At 39.1% G+C, this 23,119-nt stretch overlaps 1 protein-coding gene across 1 annotated transcript in view; it reads right to left on the bottom strand.

The window, feature by feature from the left end:
• The window catches only part of LOC128436502 (teneurin-3), a 47,355-nt gene extending 26,949 nt beyond the window's left edge, over positions 1-20,406 (bottom strand). The window contains exon 1 of the mRNA XM_053418227.1: positions 20,075-20,406. The gene's annotated coding sequence lies outside the window, so the exon portion shown is untranslated. The remainder of the gene's footprint in view (positions 1-20,074) is intronic.
• Between the last annotated feature and the right edge of the window lie 2,713 nt (positions 20,407-23,119).

Below are 23,119 nucleotides of genomic sequence, written 5' to 3'. Positions count from 1 at the left end.
TAAAATTTCATCAAAGTAAAGGTACTTTTACTTGAGTACACTATTTCAGTACTTTTTACACCTCTGGTGAGTAGATAATGAGTGAAAAAAATTGTTTGGGTGAACTATCGCTTTAAGTACATGATCAAAGTTATTAAACACAATTGCAGCAAATTAGCGAGCTTCCAAAGGCCTGAGAAAAATAATCATTAAGCTCCAAAAAATGTTTTACCCTGTGGAATTGTTTATAAACTAGTGTTAAAATGTGAGATCGAAGTCAAAATTAAAATTCTTGTACTATCCTTGTCCACTGTTTTCATTGTTTAAACGTTTACTGGAAAGTTGAGTGAATCATCAACTATTTAAGATAGGAAGGAGCTCGAGTTGGTCTGTGTGTGTGTGTGCGTGTGTGTGCGTGTGTGAGACAGAGAGAGCTAATGCTATGTCACATGCAGGGTCGCTGGACACCATGTTGTGAAGAAACAAAAACAATTAACCTCGAGTTTGCCAAAGAGCATCTCTGTAGGAGGAATGGTCCATTGGAATTGAGTAGGAGTTGTCATCTTAAGCGTGTTTGTTTTTACTTGTAACCTGTGAAGATCAGGTTATATGTTATTAATAATGAATATAAAATCAGCTCATCCCAAATAGTTCACATACATACTTGCCATTGCATCTAAACAGCATTTGGTGATAGAAGTGTTCTCTGCATTCTCATCCCCTAATTAAAGCCATGGAAAATACTGTTTATGTAAGCTCAATATTGTATTGAAATTATTCTCCATTCCCCAGACCTCAGTAAAAATAAAGTGGAAGCAGATACAAAAGGGACTAGCCGATGACAATTGTTATTGTGTCTCTGTGTATGTATATGAAGTTGCAAACACACTTCAATAGCAAGTTTAAGTTTTCTGCCTTACCCTTGACTCAGCATTTGGCAGGCTGGTTCCCCCTGTGTTGCTTTTGAACACACATACACTACGGCATAGAGAACCAAACCACAGATTACATCAATTGTCAGTATATATGTGGTATAACTGCATCAGGGACAAGTGGACAGAGGCAGAGAGAAATGGAGTGATAGGCTGATGGAACTAAAGTAACATATTGTGACATGTCAATTTCACCCATTCGCTGGGGAACAATGAAGCAAAAAACTTTTTTCCCACTTGAAAATCGAAATCCGCCACAAACAAAATGTGATGTGCCTTTAAGGTCATAAACTGATGCCCCGCTGTTGGCCGGCAAAAACCAATTCAGCCATCAATGCACAATCTGACACACACGCTATGACTATAGGGTTTGAAAAGGTAATGGAGGACGAAATGCAAAAACTTCACCTCCATTATAGATACAACTTGTCATGTGTTCACAATAAAAAATAGATGTGACGTGTTAGTTGAGGGTGAAAAATGTATGTAGCACTTCTCTAGTATTAACCACCACTCAAAGAGAATTACATTCATGCACATATTTACACTGTGCTTCTATCCAGTGCTTTGTCTACCAGTCAGGCATTTCATTCACACGCTCCTGGTACAGCTGTCAGGAGCTATTTGGGGTTCATTGTCTTTCCCAAGGACACTTCGGCATGCAAGTCGATAACCAACCATCCCACTCTACCTCATGAGCCTCAGCCGCCTGTTCTCTGTGTGATTAATCCAAGTCAGTTATGTATATGCGCGTGCGCGCACACACACACACACACACACACACACACACACACACACACACACACACACACACACACACACACACACACACACACACACACACACACACACACACTACATACATTCACGTGTGACCAAAAGCCTGCTGTAAATGGGTGTGTGTAGCAGCACTGGCTCTAAAACAGCACTTTTAACACTGCTAATTCTATTCCAGATTAGTCCTGCTGCCCTCAGATGCAGAAGGAATTAAATCCATAAAAAGCAGCTGTGCACAACAAATACTGTAACAAACAGTTTATTTCAACATAATAAGATATAGATCATTTACATTTTAACCAATAATTAGTTGTTGCTGCACATTTTCAGTTATTCAGGGGCTACAGTACATAATCTGCTCAGCCAGGAAGATTGGCTGCAAACAATCAGCCATTTAGCAGCTGCACTCCAGCAGGGTCAATGCAGGCGAGATCACTTCCAACCTATCCCACCCAAGACATGGACATGATTTCCGACTATACAGTGTATGCATTCCTCCTCCATTCCACCTCCAACTGTTATTTAAACTAACAATTTTATGTGTTATTAATGTTTTGCTCTGATCACTTTAATCAATCATTTCTCAGTTTTGTTCCACAGCACAGACCATATTTCGTTTGACACATGTATTGCCAATTCCTGTCTTTAAGGTCTTATTAATAAACATTGCCTCACTGTTTTTATTCTTATTCTTCTATGTTGTATTTGTGATGCAAACACTAAGACACATTTTGTATGCTTGCATACTTGCCTAACAAAACAGATTCTGATCCTAACTGTTGTAACCAGCCTGCACTGTAGCTACGAGTGTACCCTCACTAATTATAGATACATTGTCCTATCGCAGAAAAGAGCGAGCAGCTCTGTGAAGTGCTTCATCTCAGTGTTTCATGAACAATTTGCTGCACGTACTTTTTTGTTTTATGTCAACAAAACTAAAGCAACATTCAGAGAACCCACAAATTGTATTATCTGCCTTTGTTCTGATAGTGTCGGTTCAGTCATTCAGCTTGGTGTAGATAAAAAGACCAGAGCCAACTTTTCATTCATTTTTTGGGTTACCAGGTGATGAGTTTCACCCATCTGAGTGGTTGCCTGAAAATAAGCTACATTAATGACACTAAAGGCTGAAAAGGACAGAAATTGAAGCGCTCAGAAGACACCCAAAAAAGCTTTCACGCTCTAAAAAACCCATTGGGTGCAGAAAATATTCTCAAGCCGACTGCATGCAGCTATATATGATATCTCCTCATTGGGAAACATTTTTTAAATCATAAGGTAGAATAAAATACGCCACGGGAACAGGCCCTGAGTCATTGATTGTTGGAACCTGGCCTGTGTAATTATAAATAATTTGATGCCACTACGACATTATCAGCAACAGGCTTGATGCACATAACAGAACAATACTGTTTTTAATTCAATTAAAATAAGCCTCAGAGAGAGCTGCATGTGAGGGATCCCTCTCCCAGGACAGACAGAAGAAAGATGTCACGTATAGCAGAGTGCAACAACTTAACAGTGTCAAGATCTTACACAATATTATTGAGAGACACTCCACCCAACCCACAATAAGCAAACAATTGGAGACAGTGGATATAAAAAAAAACTTGACCAGGTAATCAATCAATGAAATTATAATCCTAATAAAACAAATAATAATTTCAAGATAATAATATTAGTCTATTGTTAAAGTTTTGTAGCTGTATTCATATTGTTTCATTTTAGACAATATGTTTCTGACGCTCCGTTGTGTGATATGAAATTAAATAGATAAAAGTGTTACCAACATTGACCCAAACAAATAATAACTAATCAATAATAAATGTATGCATGCTCAAAATTCATACAATTTGTACATCATCTTCCATTCTGATTTGTATCACTCAATGTACATACATCAGTTCAATCATATAAATTGTATATCAATATGATATAAGGTTTGTTCAACTAAACATTGAACTCTATAGTCAAGTTACCATGGTAACGGACATCTTACTTGTGTTACTGTTACTGCAATCATATTTGATTTAAACGAGAACATTTTTTTGTTTGCAGAGCACTCAACAGTCTAAAAAATTGCAGCTTTCTCACTTGCCCTTCCACTGTAAGTCTGATGAATTCAGTTATCTTCCTCCATTTATTTCTCATAGGCTATGTGCCAACACAGAAACAACTTTGTAGTGTGTTTGTGTGCGTTTGTGTACTGACTGTATTATACAGGGTGCACTCTTACCATGGCAACCAAGGCCAAGAGCTACACAACAGAATCTACACAACAAAGGACAGCGTGTTGAAGCATTGACCTATTAGAATGCAGTTTGTGATGCAGCATGGACATAAATTTGGATTTTAAAAAATATGACATAATCAAACTGGTCTCAACAGGGAGAATTTGATCCTGCGCAATATTATAAAGCCAATGAATTCCACCTGCAATCACAAACAATTTAAATATTGTAACTGAAAACCGTCAGGATTCCGCAAAAAAAAAGACACACCCAGTGAAATCTTCTCCACACTTCACAACTGGATCAAGAAAATCACCACACATCAATTACAAGTCCAACCAATGTAATTAGCAATTAGCCACCTAATTAGTAATTAACTATGCAATTACATCAACAATACATTGCTAATAACTAGCTAGCCCCCTGTTAACTAACTAACAGGGGGCTTTGATTACTGTGGAACTAGAGGGCTTCAATGGGTTTTATTCTCTAATAAAACACATGTGTGTTAAATGAACTACACAACAGTTTGAATCCATATGGAATCAAACAGAATCAAGTTCAAGACCACACAAGCAGTCAGGGCAATGGGACTTACAACAATTATAATATTGTTTTTATGATATTGTATTTCATTTCAAATAATGTTAACCCTTTCCTTCTTTTCTTTTGCTTTTTACATCACCATAAACGTGCAGCACAGCCGCAGCACACTGTCTCTTTTAAGAACTACATGAGTATGCTGTTGACTAGCCCAAAAACCATGACAGATAACATTGGATGAAACAAGAAGTTAAAGCTAAACGACTCAAGCACCATGGGTTTGCTTCAATGGCAACATGGTCGAAAGCTCTTTATTGGAGAGTGAGAAGAAATGTCAAAATTTGTCTGTCTAACTTACTAATAGCTTGTCAATGTAACCAGCCCAGTCTTCCCTTTAACTATTGCAGCAATGAGGGTGTGACGTAGGCCTCTAGAGGTGTTAAGGTGTGTGTGTGTGTGCAGGAGAGTGTTCGCTACATGTGTTTCTATGAGTGTGAATTGCCACATGTTACTGCAGCTGCACTCAGAGTGTATGCCACATAGCGAATAGTTAGCTCAAAGTTTAGCTCAGCGAGACAGCTCAACAGTGTTTGGTGGCTGATAGTTATGTTTGCCACTATGTATGGAAATAAAGTTGTCTGTTCCTGAACACAGCACGCCAACTCCTCCCTTCTTCCAGCCAAGTGCTCGGACCGATAAGCTAGTTACCAGCTAATAACTAGCAAAGCTACAAAACAACTGCGCTTCTTACTACGGTTCGGGTGCGATAGACTGGCAAGAGGTAACATCAATAAGGTTCATTGAAGGTTTCAATGATATTTACTCTTGTAAAAACACTACATATGGATGTTTTGCTGTTTTCTTTAAAATAAGTCACTACTACTATACTATAGTATATAGGTGTACATATGTAACTAATCACCTCTCTGTATATATGGTAGATGTCTGGTTCATTGCAATCATTGTCATAATTTTCTTTGGACTCATTAGCATTGATGTAAGTTGTGCATGAAGGCATTGCATATTTGCAAATAGAAAACAGGAAATACACTTGATATAACAATTTTTACATGTCAGCTACAGAGTGACTCACATGATAGCTGTAAAATAAATTATACCAGCATCTGGTTCAAAATTGCTTTAGCTAACTTCACTTACATTCAGGGCCAAAGCTGAATGCATCAGCGTAATTAAAGACATGCAACTGTGTGTCCCTCTGTGATTCACTGATCGGGCTTCCATTTCAGTTCCTTTCGTGAAGACAGGAACTGGTTCATAGAACTTAACATCCTCCCCACCTGTCCACAATTGACAGAAACACAAAACACAAAAACATGCATGCATGCATGCAGGCACACACAAACACACACACAGACACACACTTTTAAGCATGGAGGTGAAAGACTTTTGTCACAGAACAATAGAAATGGATGGATGGGATCATTGTCATCACTCATGTCTCTTGGAAAAAGACTCGAACAAAGAACCCAGAGTAACTACACAAGAGCTGAAGAGCACTTGCATGTGCACGACACAAGCACATGTAAGAAGCGAAAGAGGGTGGTGATTAATACCAAACAAGAGATTTCTTCATCTTTTCCACTAATATTTCCTGGCCATTGTAGTGGTTTTATGGCCCCACAGGAACCACCTTTCTACAGTAAAGCCACTTGATTGACTTTTATGCTACCACAGGGCAAACCTCAAGGGCCCAAATCAGGAAGTTAAGAGAGACAAAAGTGGATTAGGGGGTAGCAGTCAACCTTTAGCAATTCTATCAATTCTGAAACATACTATAAAGGAAAGAGCTTAAAGTAAAGGTAATAGTTGAAAACTCAGCTGCCTATTTTATGGTTTATGCTGCTGTGTCATAAATAACAATGGGGAATTTCTTTTGAAACTTTGAAAAGTTGACTTACACGGTTTATAAACACTCTCTGCCTCAGAGAATTCAGGCAGTTATTGGTGCACTGATCTCACTTAAAGTCAAAAAAAAGGACACTGTGAGAGTTGTATAAGCAAGACCAACAAAACACACCAAACAAGGAGTACCATAACACTTTGCAGCCAGCTCAGTATGTGTTTTATTCTATCTCTTAGGTATCTATTACTTAATATTGGTAAGATGAAACAGACTGAATATTACAACAACTTATCCAGATGACAATTCTGTAAAACAACTGTGGTCTTCTTGATAGAAGTGGCTCAGACTGAACATAAAACTGCTGATGAATGGAATCTCCTCAGTAAACTGTGTATTGTCTCTGTCATGCATTTTTGGTCAGCTGATCAATCTTTGTGCTTGTGAATGAGGTGTCAAGTGACAGTGAAGTTTGCAGCAATGACCATAGTTCCCCCTGAATCCTAAAAAGTGTTTCTCTCTGTGCAAAGTGAAGCAGTACATTCAATAAATGCACTGTTTCACTCTCTGAGGCAGTGCAACATTTACCCTGGAACTGCATCAATGCAGCTGAAATCTGGTTTTCTTGTGTTCTTCATCTCTCTTCAACAAAACATCTGAGTTTCTGTTGACAGAGCACTTTCTCTTACTCTTGCAGCAGTCAGTAGCCTCTATGTGCACACTCCACAACCCCATGAATACGTCTTCAGTGTGCAGGCCCATAACACACTGTATAACAGTATTGATAATTTTTTAGCATTCTATTAATTGGCTAAAGAATGGATACTATCTTACACACAATAACAGCATGAAGGCTAAAGCCGGGATGACATATCATCATTTATTCTGAACATCTAGACCCAGCATTCCCAGTAAGGTCACATCCCATGTTTTAAGGTGAAAGGAAAAACTCTCATAATCTGTTTGACTCCATCCTTTGCCCGTTGCTGGAATCAGAGTTTGTATTATGCAAGTATTTCAGTTATATTGTGAAGGGCTCTTCAAGTATACACTTCAGTGAGTTCCTCTGATACTGGGCTTTCTTGTTAACCTGAAGAGGACATTACAGATACTGAAGAAATCCTTAAAAGCCCTCTCTGAGGACATGGCAAAAACAAGAGCTAAGTAGTTGGTAGTTGCTGCAGTAAGGAGTGAACATATGGGAATCCTCTATCCAGCTCAACATGAAAGAGTCTTTGAAACCCACCAAGTCCCCCTGACATAAGTGAGGCCCCATTGTAATTTTGTATTTTGTCTCTTTTAAGTTCCAAACTGAAAAGTCTGTGTAAGAAGGTTGCATCACTTGAATCTGACATTTGAGATTGTCAGGAGTGTCTCTTTAATGGTGCAGCTTTCATCAACAAAGTGCAGAGCAATAGTCCATTCAAAGCTGCTTCCTTAATAATGTGTTTTGTTACCAATTTCCTCATCAGCTCTCTTATTTCATATTGAATTCCATGACTTATGTAGTTTGCATTGTGGGATCGATAGGGGCAATTTTTCCAGCTTTAGATATTTTTCTAGGATATAAAAAATGTATAAGAATCCCCCACTACCAGACTGTGCCATACATTCCAAACAGAAATGCCAAAAATGTAATTTCCTAACCAGTCTGAACACACATCTTGCATGAGGTGTAAACATCCTACAAATGGTGCCGACACTGGCAAAAGGGTTTCCTCCCCAAAAAAAGCTGAAGCTCAAAGCTGAAAGCTATCCAGGATAACCTGTCTGGCTGTATACACCCCCAAGGTAATATGGAATTTATCAATTTAATTCTACAAGATGAAGAAGGGCATATAGTTGCACCACTTCCAATCCCCAATAGTAGTGGTGGTGGAGGAGAGGGAAATGGAAAAAACAGCAATGCCCCTTAGCTTTGCCATAGGGAAACTTGACACCATAACACTGCTGGGAAAATGTTTTGTGATAATTGAATAATGTGCTCTAGCTCTATGTGATGGGTGTTTTATGGCTTAAAACAAGTTTTTCAGGAGTTCCATAAACTCCCTGTGCAACAAATGGGAGCCAAAACGGTAATAAGACTGAACCTCTCAGTTTTTCTCTGATCCACGTAGGCTCATGTACACTCATGTAAACACACTTGCCTTTTTGGCAACCGTAGCTCCTTACCAACCCTTACAGCAGACATAGCCTTGTGTTTTTATGTGTCTGTATGTGTTCTGTCATACATCATTACCTGTGCTGGCAGGTGTTATGCAGGGGGGAGCCTTACACTGAAGCATCAGTGTAGTTCAGCAGTACACAGCGCTAATAAGAAACACACATGTTGGTAAGAAATTTGCTGAAGGGATTCACATTGTCTGATTTGAAAAATATTTTTCCCTTATAAGCTCAGAAATTAATCTTTTATTTAAAGTATTTGAAGATTCAAGTTGCTTTAGAAGAGAAATGTTATTCTTGTTGAGTACCTGCATTTTTCTTACATTTATAAAGCAATTGGTCAGAAAGAGCCTTTCTCCAATGGTTGAGGTTATTATTGAAATATTGCTTTTTCTAGTTTTACATATTTCAGTAACTTCTTATAAGTTATACCCTACCTTAAAGATTTGTAACAAGTAATTTTTCACATTTCATTGAAGGTTAAGATTGTCGTGAATTTGAGGCGAAAAGAGATTCTTTGTTGAGTTACTTGAATGAAACTACATAACAATACAATATAATACAAACAAAGTGTAGTGTCTTTAGTTAAATACTTGAGAGATTTCACTATCAAAGAAAAAGGAGATAAACAGAAGAAAGAATGAAAAAATCAGAATTAATAATTGTAGTAATTATAAAAAACTAGAAATACTAGCATGATTTAGTATACCTCCGTCAACAGTTTCAGAGATAAAATCAGTTAATCTGCTAGACCAAAATTGTAAGATATTCCAGACTTTAGATATATAGTTCAAGAGGCCAAAAGCATGTTTTGTAAGAACTCCCAAAACAAATTCCCTCAAGGTGGTGCTGAGATTCACAAAACAAAAACTGTGATTGTTGGTCACAGTTACCTTGACCTTTGACCACCAAAATATTATAAATTCCTCCTTGAGTTCAACTAAATGTTTGTGCCAAATTTTAAGTAATTCCCTCTAGGCGTTCTTAATAAATCATGTTTGGCTTGTACTTATTTATAGAAAACACAAAAACATTCCTCTGGCCACTTGATGTTGCTGGCAGGGAGGTATACAAATTGTACTGACTATAAAATTATTAAAACAGGTAAATCTCAGAAAATAACAGGTAATTCCTATGTAGAAGTCTTCCTGTCTTACAGTGACCTGCTGAAATTACCTGGGCTAGAATTGAACAATCTGCATGTTTTCTCATATTTAAATATAACATTGTCATATAAGAGCAGTGATTCTCAAACTGTGTGGCGCGCCCAACCGGGAGGGGGAAATGTGAGGCGGAACTAATATTATAGCCAAAGTAATGTTTTGACGTCCGCATCTCTTAAACGGCGGAGCAGTAAACAAATCGCTCTTTCGCCGTAGCCAGGGGTTGGCCACCCGCGGCTCTGCAGCGGCTCACTGTACAGTGTTGTGCATGTCCCTCATATTTTTCTCGAACGGACAGCGCACAGACTCAGGCCCCGGGGCTCCGCCCCCCCGCCCCGCTCACTCGCTCAGAGACACACGCAGTGAGATCAGAACTCGTTCACGTGATGCAGCCGATCAGGGACAAACAATGTGTTTAATAACCAAGTTGAAAATAAAGTACGATGAAGCCTGTCTTGCTCTTGGGTTCTCTATGACACCAAACTAATTAAGAGACACTTAGAAACATTACACCCTAGTCACATGCATCTGTTCTTTTTGGTTGAGCTTTATCATCTTAATAACAAAGTGATTATAATTAAAAACTATATATATATTATTGAAAAGTACAGACTGATGGAGGAATGTATTGATAAATGTCACCTAAAGTACTTCAATTAAGTTGAATTTAGACAAAGTTATGGCACAATTTTTTTTTTAAGTGACAAATGTCACAAAAAGTGGTTTGAAAAAGCCTTTTCATTTGTACATCAGAAATTCCTGAAAGTAATGTGGATTTAATGTTCATGTGTATGTTATGTAAATACAAATATTAAAATTGCCCATTTTGTCATCATTTTGTTTGCCAGGGGAGCAGGTGGGGCATGACAAATATTAGAGCTCAAAAGTGGGGCATGAGAGAAAAAGTTTGATAACCACTGCATTAGAGTAAACATTCACATCTGTAAATCTGTGGTTGTGAGCATCAGCTGAACAGGTGGCTGTTTTGATGATTTTACCTTTTGCACCAAATTGACCCATAGGGTTGGATCTAATTCAGAACAAAAACAGCAGGTCATTCAGCTTTTCACTGAACCAACATGTTTGTTTTATTTTTTCTTATATCACAAAGAGATCACAAAGAAGTAACTCATCGTGAGTACGAGTATTAATAGTGGAGCATACAACTGAATCTTTCTTCTATACCTGTGGTTGGTCAGGTGTAATGTTGACTTATTAATGGATCACTAATAAATTGCAGTCAATAAATAAATAAATTCAAAACTAATTTTATTTTTAAATATTTTAACCCACATGCAAATGATGAGGGCACAGACTGTAACCAACATTTAGTAACTAAAATCAGCCCTTTTTCCAGGCCCCTGCTCGAAAAGTACATGGCCAAAACAAATATAGTATAACTCTGCAACAACAAGATCTGTAAGAATAATTTAAGTTATTATTTCAAACAGACAAGGGGACATTGGAATAACTTGCTGCACCAGAGTTATGGAATAAAAAAATACTAATCCTGTGAAAACAACAAGGGTTTACTTTATATATGTTGCTATTTTTTTTGTGCTTTTCTTTTGCTGCTGGTCCAGTAAGTTTTGGTTGTTAGAAGATATGAAAGATACCATACTATTAAACTCCACATCATGCTGTGTGTACTCAGCTCTGTCTGAGCATTGAGCTGGTGTAATCTGAATTTACAAAGCAGGAAACAAACACAAGAAATGCATTGATGCAAAAACCCATTAAAGTAGCATAGATACTAAAATGCAAAGCATAGATACTAAAATGCAAAGCAAAGATACTAAAATGCAAAGCATAGATACTAATATGGCACGATGCTGCCTCCCTAGTGGCAGCCTGTTGTAGCAGCTCTCGCTCACTTTTGGGCTTTTCCCTCTTAAACTCCTTTCTTTACTCTTTGTGTGCGTTGCTCAGGATATTCTCCAGATGGGCTGTATGTGAGAACACAAATGTCTGAGTGAAAGCCTCTGGACTTCTGCTGCCCCAGCAGCCAATGCAACAACTCTCTGGGTGCAGGTCAATTAAAGCCCGCCCACAGAGATTGATCCCTGACATTCCATTGGCTGAGAGCCAACTGAACCCCCCCTAGCCCCCTCCGGAAGGGGGCAGACACCGCTCAGGTAATAAGAGGGGCTGCAGCTCTCAGATCTTTGCTTTTTCCCTGCACTGACGATTCAACCAGACCTTTTCATGTCTATTGTTTACCCGTAACGTCCCCCCACTTCCGGTTCCGCTGTTACGGCTGTGTCGACTGTATTAAAAGTGCCCGGCCGCACTGTTATCGTCCGATTAGGTTTGCAGAGACTTTAACGATCAAAAGATCGGTACAAAACGCCAATTTGGGTACCGAGTGGTAAAGTCACTGTAAAATTGTCTGGTGTGTTTTTGAGAGCTTCTCTGATCTTCCATTGTATGATTTTCTTTTTCTCTCTCTCTCTTCCCCTCTCTCTCTCTCTCTCTCTCTTAAACCTGCTTTTACACACTTCCCGACCTGCAGTCACACATTTCACATTACATCTAATGATGATAAATCTGGACTTACAGAGCCTGAACGCATCGTGACGCCATTCGCCGCAAAAACCACGAGATAAGAATCTCTTTGTTGAAAAATTATTTGTGTAACTTACGCGACCAACTGCCATCTTGACTTCGGCCTCATGGCGTCGCTAAGGTAAACCTCCATTTTGAAATTATGTGAACGTAACATCATCTTGAATTCGGCCAGACTACGTCACCATGTGACCGCGTCATTACGCCATTGCCACTCCCCCTCTCTCTCCCACACACACACACACACACACACACACAAACACAATTATATTATAAATTGTGATAAGTGCTGCTGCTGTTGTTATCTTTGAAATGTTGGAGTTTGGTAAATGAAGAATCATTGAATAACATTAACTTTATTTCCCTTTTTAATAAATCTGGATTCTGTGATTATATGTGCATATGTATGTGAATACAGCTGGATTAGTATAGCCTGTGCTCGAACTTGAAACCCTTCATTGTTTATTATATAATCATTCATATTTAATATTGAGATTATTAATTTAACTTTTATAAACTGAGACTGATCTTTACAGATTGACTTGTTGGTCCCTGTAACCAGTGTGGTGCCCCGCAACGATAAGTAATAATTACAGATTGTATTATTCTTAATTGATCATTTTATTGTTTTCATTAATTATTAAACTATTCTTTATTGATAACCGTATCATTTCGAATTGATTATTTTAATATCTTAATTGATAGCTTTATCATTTTTGATAAATATGTTTTATTATTTTAATAATCATATTTCATGATTATTAATAATTAGATAAAACGTCAAGTCTACTACTATTGCACAACATTGTAAACTATCCTGACATGATTAACAGTGTTTAGGCTATGCTCAAGTGAGAAATAATAAATAAATAGATCAGTGGAATCACTTCGCTGTTCTATGTTTTACATGTGTCAATCAATCAAATTTGATTTGTATAGCCCATATTCACAAATCACAATTTGTCTCATAGGGCTTTAACAAGGTGTGACATCCTCTGTCCACACTCATTTTATTTATACTCATTATTCTAACCCAGGCTCACCCCACCCGGCTGGATCAGGGACATCCTCTCTTGTAGGACATCATTCTAAAATGTTTTTGAGAGAACAGTTGACAACTCGGCTTCTACTCCTGATTGCTCTGTGGCTCTGTGGAGCAGTCACTGCCTCAAAGTAAAAAATATCCAGATACTATCAGAACACACAAATAAGAGAGGGACCAATTTTTCACTGCGAGCCCTGTTTATCGTGCTAAATTTCTAGTTAAATTTGGGCCCAACTTTGTAAGGTCAATCAGAAAGAGACAGCTTGATTTCAAACACCTTGGAGAGGCGTTGTCAAAGCAGTCTTTACCAATATTTGTCTCTCCTCAGTTCTGATAGCTCTTAAAAATGTCTGGAAAATGTCTTGTTCAATGGTGTAAAAGTATCTGGAGAGGCTCACATATTTAATTCATGGTTTGGACGATGTTGCTTCATATATCAGCTTATCTATATTAGGTAAGAGACAGAAAATTAAAACATATGTTGAACTGAATAGTGGTGTCCAACAAAGCGCATTACCCTGATCACTCTACTGTATAGATAGATAGCAAGAGAGATAGATAGTGAAAAAGTGGTGACACTGACGAAGATTAAAGAGAGTTTGAGGTGCTGTAAACATGATCACATGATCTTTACAGAGTTTATACGTCACTTCCTGCCTCTGTCTGCTACCAGCTGCTCCACCTCTCACCTGAATAATACAGAGGATTTGTTGCTGTTGTGAATGCGTCTGTGAAGAGAAGCTTCCGCTGCGTTGTGCATATGTGAAAGAAGGACTCTGGGTAATCGCCAGACTCAATTGTGTGGACTTTAACCGCAGGTCATTTCTGATAATGGCTTGAGTGTGGGAGTGAAGTCTTGTGGCAGTTTGTGTGCGAATGTGTGCATATTCAGTCCCGCCATAGGAAGAGAAGACAGAGAATCAAAGCAGATAGGAACACATAAAAATGCTCAAATATTCCTTAGAATTATCATATCACAGACATGCCTGTCTGATTTGCAGGCAGTCTGGTGGGCCATAGAAAAATATAATGGGCCACAGGCCAGTAGTTGACTAGGTCTGCTGTAGTGAGTCAGGGAACATCGGCTGAGTAGGCAGTTCTTCATATATTGCTTAGGAGAACACATTTGTGTTCACACAGTTTAAGGTATGAGGCCACATGCATCTTAGACCACATCCGGAGGGATCGGATCTCACGATCCATTGAGGCTGCATTTGGGTGTGTTCACACATGTACTTAGCACTGTCCACTTGTGATCGACCATACAGGAAGGATGTCAATGCCAGGTCTGAATGGGGTCTTTGTCAGTTCAGCTACTCTGGGTAACTGGCTACCTCTAGTTCAGTTTACATGCTGAAGAGACAGGGAGCACATGAGTGGCTGAAGGGGGAGAGGGCAGGGATAACGGCTTTGCCATGAAAAATTTTAAAACCTTGACTTGAAGAAAAAGTGCCACTAGGAAAAATATTATGCGAAACTCAAAGAAATGAAAAATGTCCTAGAGGATATAATGAAATATACAATAATAAAATGTGGCTATTATAAATAAAAGTGTGCAAAAGTGATACATGTAGAAAACATATTATTCATGTCAGACTACGTGATCTTTAGCACCTTTTACACAGCATGTTCAAGGCGGGAATGTTGTAACTTTGTTTCATCTCCGTATAAATGGTACAAACGCTATAGGCATTGCAGTTCCATCTTCTTGCGCAATAGGCACTAATAAACCTGCTCGTTTGGATCAGTGTAAACAAGCAAAAATAGAATAATGAGGAGTCTTCTTTATGGCAATATAGTGGGATCTCTGTTTAAAAGGGGCTTATGGCCTACCGTGTTCCAGTTGAATATTTCACTGACACCCACACACACTACAGTACACCAGCATATACACACGTCTTTACGAGTGGCTCAGCACCAATGAGCCAGCGTAAAATATAACCAACCAGCCAGCAAGAGACACACACAACTAATGTGCTGAAACGCACTGAATGTTGGTGGTGGTGATGTGTGTGTGTGTGTGTATGCGCGTGTGTGTGTAAGAAAGAGACCACTAGGGTGGCAAAACACCCACACTTGGTCGCTGGCTGGCCAGTTACATTTGCAGATATACCATTGTAATGTGTTCTCATTTTTGTCACAGTATTTCTCAAACGTTAAATAAGTTTAGGGGTCAATTTTAATGTCCCCAAATTTGTGAATCTGGTCAGCATCTCCACAAAATGCAGGGGCAGCGCAAGCCTTCTGAAAGGGTTGAATGGTAGAGCATTTCCCTCCAACCAGTAGGTTGTCAGTCCGATCCCCAGTCTTGCCCATCTGCAAGATGCTGTACCCTGAATTTCCCCTCATAGAACAAAAAAAGGGCTGCTAATAGATTCAGTGTAATAAGGGGTGTGTCAATGGGTGAATCGCAAACTGTACTGTAACACACTTTGAGTGGTCATCAAGTCTAAAAAAGCGATATACAAATGCATCCATTCACAAAAACAATTTAATTCACTCTATCTACTCACCACCAGTGGTGGCTGGTCAATTATGGGGCGCTACGGCGCCGCAACATGCAACACCCTGAGACAAAAAATCCTATATACAAATGTCAAACATGATTTAATAAGATAATAACAGTTTACTCACACAATAATCATTGTAGACCGTAAGCGCCTGTGAGCATTAAATATAATTTGTTTTTAAATCGTATTTGGTAAATTTCTGTCTGAATAAATATACTTCCTGCCGTCGGCCGCTGGCCAAAGGATTGACATATTGTGTTTTTTTTTTGTATTTTTTTACATTTATCTGCGCCATGATAAGACTAAGTGTTTTTGTTTTATTGAGCAGGTAGGAAACAGTAATTCTAAACAGTCACAAATAGTTGTGAATATTTCTTTTCAGACTATATGGGTGAAGAGGCACATGAAGCCAAATTCTTCTGGAAAATAATTCACTACATACAGAAGAGAAGCCCTTAAAACAAAATAAACATCAGTGTATATGATTGAATAGTGGTATTATTTTTGATCCAGTGTCCACCAAATTTAGACTTTTTTTATGGCCAAAGTTTTTCACATGCCTCCAAGACCCCCTTAGCTGGCTACCATTTTCCCACTGCCGGGTTACTCTATATAATTGTGGAAAGCCCTGAAGCCCTGCACGCAGGCTCCACCGTTCGACAAAGGATCCATTTATGAAGCTCCAGGTAGCTTTCATCAGCTGGAGCTTCAGTCTGAGCACTCCCTGGATAATACACCCATACACAAACACACACACTATGCGGATAAATCTTCAGTTTGAGGGCTCTCATGGCAATCATTGAAAATACACACGCACAAAAGCACACAACAGGCACAAGCACACATGAGGCACAAGCATACAACAGGCGCACACATACAGTAGGTGTGTGTTTGTCAATATATTAGCACAAGCAGTTAGAGAGCAAGAGACAGTGAAACAATAACACAAACACACACACACGCATAAGCACACGACATACACACATACACAGAAGATACATCCACAGACCAGCAGATCTTTCTCTGCTGCAATAGGGCCAAGGCAAATCAAGGGATTTTGAACCGGATACAGTTACACACAGTGACTTTCAAAGACTAGAACATCCTGAATTACAGAAGATCAGACGGAGATGTTTTATGATCAGTCTGAGGGTACTCTGTTCATTTATCAACTGGTGATCAACCAATTAAACAAATGAAAGTTAAAATAAACATTTACTCTATTAGGAATTGTAAGAAAAACCCATGTGGAATCCATTTTGATAGGTTTCCAGGTTAGTTGAAACGTGTTTGCAGTTGGAGAGATGAACCAAACGGTTATGTGAATAAAATCACTTGATAGAGTTACACATTCGTCTACCAAAAGTGCTATAGATAAGTTTTAACATGCAGCATTTCAAGTTGACTATGAAACATAGCATCCAATGCAAACCATAATAATTAACCTAAAAACAATTGATTTTATAATTCCTTAAAAAAGTAGTGCCTAATTTAAGTGGTTTTACAACAGTAACAAACATTTTCCCGAGTAATGTCATAAAATCCAATCTTCCCACATCTTCCTAAATACAGCCATGCTTAGAGACTTTTCCAATAAAATTAATGAAGAATGGAGTCCCTGTTTTTTTGTTTTTGTTATACTGAGGCAAGTGCACTTCTAACAAGCAAGAACAAAAATCTAATGTTAGGAGCTTCTAACACCAGATTTTATTCTGATTCACAATAATTCACATTAACTATAGTATTAAGTGAAATGTTTATATTGACCTGAATGATGGTGTGAAAGTAATACTGTATAACAAAAATAGCATATATGTTAAGGATTTTCTTGCCATATTAATCATACCTGCAGGTTAACTTTCAGTAATCACAAAATCATCAAAATAATTCCAGGAGAGGGGGGAAGCATTTTTGCGACTGGACACCATGTCTCCCAGCATGCCTGATTTGTGGCCACCAGAGTACGGCAGTAGTGGAACTACATATCACAAGGTTATAAAGATCAGTCAAAGTTAATTTCTTCTTCTAAAATCTACCTTTCTTCTTGCTTTATCAATTTTTTGGCTTTTTTTCTCCCTCTCTGCTTCAGCTGCTGGTGATGAATATACATGTGCAGTACTTTCTCACCTCAGGTGTCTCCGTGTAACTCCTCTTTCTTTGTCTTTTTTTGTTGTGATGGCAACTTCACGACATTGCAGAGTTGAATAAAGGTATATAAGTGTGAAATAATATATACTGTATACTGCATTTAGTATCCTTTAAACAGAACATATACATAGACATATACCTGTCTGCCATCTGTTCGATGAAACCAGAAACTCGCCTACTATTATTTCAAGAAAAAAAAAGTTTTCGGTTCTGTCTTTATCAAGCAGTATTACACCTGCTCACTTCTTTGTGTGTGTAGCAAGGGGGCTGCTTGATACATCTGTGACACTTACAGTAGTGTACAGTAATTTGTCTCCTCTTCAGCCTGTTTGCTCTAATACATGACTCTTCTGTGTGGGACTCTACATCTAAATCTAGATCATGGTACAGATTCAAAACACAATTTCTGGACTTCAGGTACCTGTAGTTCAGAGGTAATGCAGCCACTTATAGGAAAAGACAACATGTGCATGGTAATATTTTGGAATCGGTATCCTACAGATTAGATAGTATTAATATCATATAAATATAGTGCCTTGCTTTACAATAATCTCTGAATATATGTACAATGCACTTAAAATGAGCTTACATTTTTTACACAATATTGAACACTTCTGCTTCCACACAACTGCCCTTTTATCATATTTTTCATTATGTGCGTGTGAGATAAGTTTAATTGGATCAATGACACAAGTAGCAAGAAACAAACGGAATCAAAACAAACAAAAGCCATATGAGGATGTTATTTCTTTGAATAGAAAAGATAAAACCTTTTGACTTGGATATTTTACTCAAATTAACACACCTTACACATTTGCTGCAACATCCACACGGTTGCTGTACAGTAACTACAAAAGCTCCAGCTTCTCTACAAAAGTGACTGCGTGAAATCTAACTTGAGGACCGTATCTATCAATCCCAAAGCAAAATAATAGAGTGGAGCAAAGAAGTTGTTAGTACCGGTCATCAAATGCTGTCAAAAGAAACAAGGACATACATTCTGTACTATAAAATCCATAGAGAAGAAGGACTGAATGTTTATAAAAAGTCTGAAAAATAAAATTACAAAAATGCAAACACAGGATTGTTAAAATATCTATTGCATATTTTACATGATGGAAATTAAGGAAATATAGCCACGAGAAATATGAGGGAAGGAGAAGAGATGAAATACATGGCGAGAGACACCTACTCCTTCACTATCCTGTGAAATACTTCATAGCAACATGGCAATACATTCAAACTCTCTCTCTTACGCACACATACACACACACGCACGCATACGCACACACACGCAGGTAATAATCTGTCTAAATATGCTTGTGGATTGTGCAGAGGAGGAACGTGCGTCCTGGTTTTATTTCATTCACAATAAATTACCAACGATACAGTGCGCATTAACTGTTTTACCTGTATTACTTATCCCTCCCCTTCTAGATTCAATTAATAAAATCACCCTCATTCCATATTACAGTGTGGAAATTAATTCTATCAAATTGTAATGTGTACTGTGAAGCAATTTTTTTTCCATTTCTAAAGATGCAAACTTTAGCAGAATTCTGAAGATGCACACAGCTTTCTGTCACAGGTTTCACTCTAATGTGCGTTTGTTTTTTAAGCCTAAAGAACTCAAATCCTCCTTGTTTCATTCGGAAACCCAGCTCCTCGTGTGTGACCTTCACGTGTCCCAGGTATCAGATTCACAGAGACTCGATAATTTGCCAATTCATTCAGACAGTAACACGCATTATGACCAGAGCCTCCACCCAAACACGAGATATTAAGTGCACAGACAAAGCTGGGATTTGTATCTTACAAGGGATGTTCTGTCATGACAGCGAATTCAGCTTCGGGGCTTGTTCCGAATCAAAAACAGTTAGAAGGTAGATTCTCCGAGAAGTGCTAAGTCTGCTCAAATCACAAGAACTTTTCGAACACGTCCACCGCGCGTCTCGCTCTTCGCGGCGTTGGAAACAAACAAGAACCTCAGAGAAGTCCCAGTCGTGTTGGACTAAATGGACCTGTCGGGTTTGAGGGACAGAAGCGCATCTGTCGTGTCGACTGGAGCGCGCGGGGCTGCGGACAGTCCACGCACCTCCACGCAGCGCTCCTCCCGCTGTGCTCTCTGTCAGACGGGCCTGTCGGCGTGTGTCCTACCTGTTCGTGGGGCTGCGGCGGGTCTTCGCTGCCAAGCACTCGTCGCTTTTCTTCTGGTTTCCCCAAGAAAACTTCTGCTACTTCTTCAACGTCGACTTCACTCTTTATTATCGAAGCTGGCAAATTACGCAAAAGAATAAAAAGCGCTTTCAGCAACTGAAAGCGACGCACCGTCCTTTTCAATCTACTCGCGTCCCAATCAGTTAGTTCCCACCGAGCTCATTCGGAATAGCACAAAGAAGACAACGTTTTGTTCGTTCTTTCGGGTGGATCTCTTCTGTAAAACATAAAGGGGGGCGCGGAACAACAACCTAGGCAGCGCGGTGTGCGCGGCTGTCAGCGGCACGCGCAGTGCAATGACGAGGTCTCGTAATGACACGTTCCTCTCTCTCTCTCTTCTCTCTCTCTCTCTCTCTCTCTCTCTCTCTCTCTCTCTCTCTCTCTCTCTCTCTCTCTCTCTCTCTCTCTCTCTCTCTCCGAGACGCTCCAAAGTGTCGCTTTGTTTTAAGAAGAAGTCACTGTGGTGGACAACCACCTCTCTCTCTCTCTCTCTCTCTCTCTCTCTCTCTCTCTCTCTCTCTCTCTCTCAGACTCGGGCAGAGGAAGAAGCGCGTCCTCGGTTACCGCTGCCCTCCTCAAGCGCAGTGGGAGCCGGCGAGAGTGTCTTCCCCCGCTGCAGGATGCTGCTGATACGCCAAGCGAGGCAGAAGCGAAATGCTGGGGATCCCCTGCTGCGTCCAATCCTGACGTCCCTACTGGTGTGTGCGTGTGTGGTTGCGGGTGTGTGTGTTTGTGCGAGTGTGATGGATTGTTGTGGGGTGGTGGAGGGTCAGAGTGTTTTTGAACTGTTTGCCCCGACTGTGACAGGAGACGGCAGGCGAGCAGCACATGCACATTGTAATTCACTACCGGATAATAAAAGGTAGGATGAAGGGTCAATTATGCTTTCCTTGTGTAATATTATGTACTTTATGTGTAGAGGCCTACAAACCATTTACACCCATTTGCCTACACCCATACACACCACATAGAAACAATACAGTCATGCTTGCACTCACACACGCACACGCACACACCCATCAATCAATCAAATTTTATTTTATTTGCAAATAAAGGCTATGAAATTTAACTTTGAAATATTAGTACAACCATCTACAGAGCAATATCCCAAGAGCTTTATAGGTCACTGTGTTGGCTTTTTTTTTTAAGACCTAACACATGTATATTCATTGTTCAGCGAGGGAAATTGTTTTCTGGCTCACTCGTCAATCAGAACATAATTGGAAAATTGTTATTTAAGTTTCTGGCTTAACGTTTTCATTTTAAAGTGATCATTTTAGCTCTTTATCAGAGATAATTTCATCAATACTGACAGAACTGAAAACCTATAACACAAGAACGTTCACGTGTGTGTGTGTTGGTAAACAGGGAGCAGAGAATCTATTTGCAGTTGCTTAGTTAGAGAAAATACTGTGAACTAGGTATTTCTTGTCTCGGACCAGATGAAAGTCAGTGACGGTAAGTGATAGCAGCACTTTGCAGTCACCGCTGGTGGTGGAGCTGTGACTCATAAGAACCAATCAGTAAGCGAACCTGCCTCCATTTCCCACCAACCAGACTTAGCGACAACCTCTGTTTTCAACTAATTCAAGATTGGTAGCGTTTCCAAAAGTCTCGGATTTAGAGGTTATAGAGTCTGTGACATCATCAGCTTAACTGATGCAACTGAGAAATCAAATGGTGCCTGGTAAAGGAACTTATGTTTCTTTGTCATATCAGCATGCTCCTCATCAAGTACGACTGAAAGCACTGGTAAAGTGTCAGCATGCCTCCATCCATTTTTGGTTACATAAGTAGCCTATTTTACATATTTCCTGCTTACTTACAGACTGGTCTAAATAACATCCTCAAATTATTATAAGTGTGCCTATACATAAATTGTATTCATAGATTCTGCCAAGGCAGAAGGACAGTTGACCTACACTTTGCGTGACTGCAAAACTCTCCTACAGCTTCATATACATCACAGAATACAACAGCCTGCTGTCTGAACATATATGGACTTATGCAACTCAAACCTGAAGCTTGTAAGAAGCCATCAAAAACCTTTCACTCACATTACGTATCCACCCGGCACTAGACTGCAAGGTCCAAGAGTCCCCTTATGAACACATTTAAATTCAATAGATCCGGATCTTAATTGTACACACATAAATACCAGTCTGCTAATCATTCCTCATAAAAAAATATCAAGCTCCATTAATTATTCTCTAAGATATAAAGGAAAATGTTAAAAAAAACATCCTATGTCACAATGCAAAAGAAAGTGTGAAAAAAATACTTTTTAAAATTCAAACTTAAAGAGATTTTTCTTGACACACACTGCATCCTTCCACCAAGTTTCACGATAATCCGTCCTATAGTTTTGCATAATCTTGCTCACAAACAAGCAAACATACAAACCAACCGACAAACAAACGAACTGGAGTGAAAATATAACATCCTTGTCGAAGGTAAAAAGAAAAAGTATTTTCCTAAAGAGGTAAATAAATGAGTGTGTGTGTGACATTATCAGTTTCTGAGAAGCTCACATTGACCCATGCATACACAGTGTCCACATGCAAACACAGACAACCACTGACAAGCCCCAAACTGATTTACTGACACACAATATCTGGGGACATTTCTAAAGGAAAATCATGCAGATTTCTTCCTCCTATGGGGCAAAAGAGAGAGAACCCTGGGGATAGAAGGAGAGATGAAGAAAGTAAGAATGAAAAACAGGGAGCAAGCGATCAAACGTGTGCCAGAGAAAAAAAGTACAGTACAGACAAGTACAGATTATCATTCTTAATGATTATAATTTAAAAAAGATAAACAGAGGCTGTTGTACAGGACTTTTGGTCTATGAGGTGCTCTGTGTGTAAATGATGAGTTCCTTTGAAACAAACACACATACACGCGCACGCGAAGAGAGAGAGAGAGAGAGAGAGAGAGAGAGAGAGAGAGAGAGAGAGAGAGAGAGAGAGAGAGAGAGAGAGAGAG

Source organism: Pleuronectes platessa, chromosome 3 (genome assembly GCF_947347685.1).
Source record: "Pleuronectes platessa chromosome 3, fPlePla1.1, whole genome shotgun sequence".
Lineage (NCBI taxonomy): Eukaryota > Metazoa > Chordata > Actinopteri > Pleuronectiformes > Pleuronectidae > Pleuronectes > Pleuronectes platessa.
Note: the sequence above shows the minus strand (reverse complement) of the source record. Positions and strands in the feature narration are given on the sequence as shown.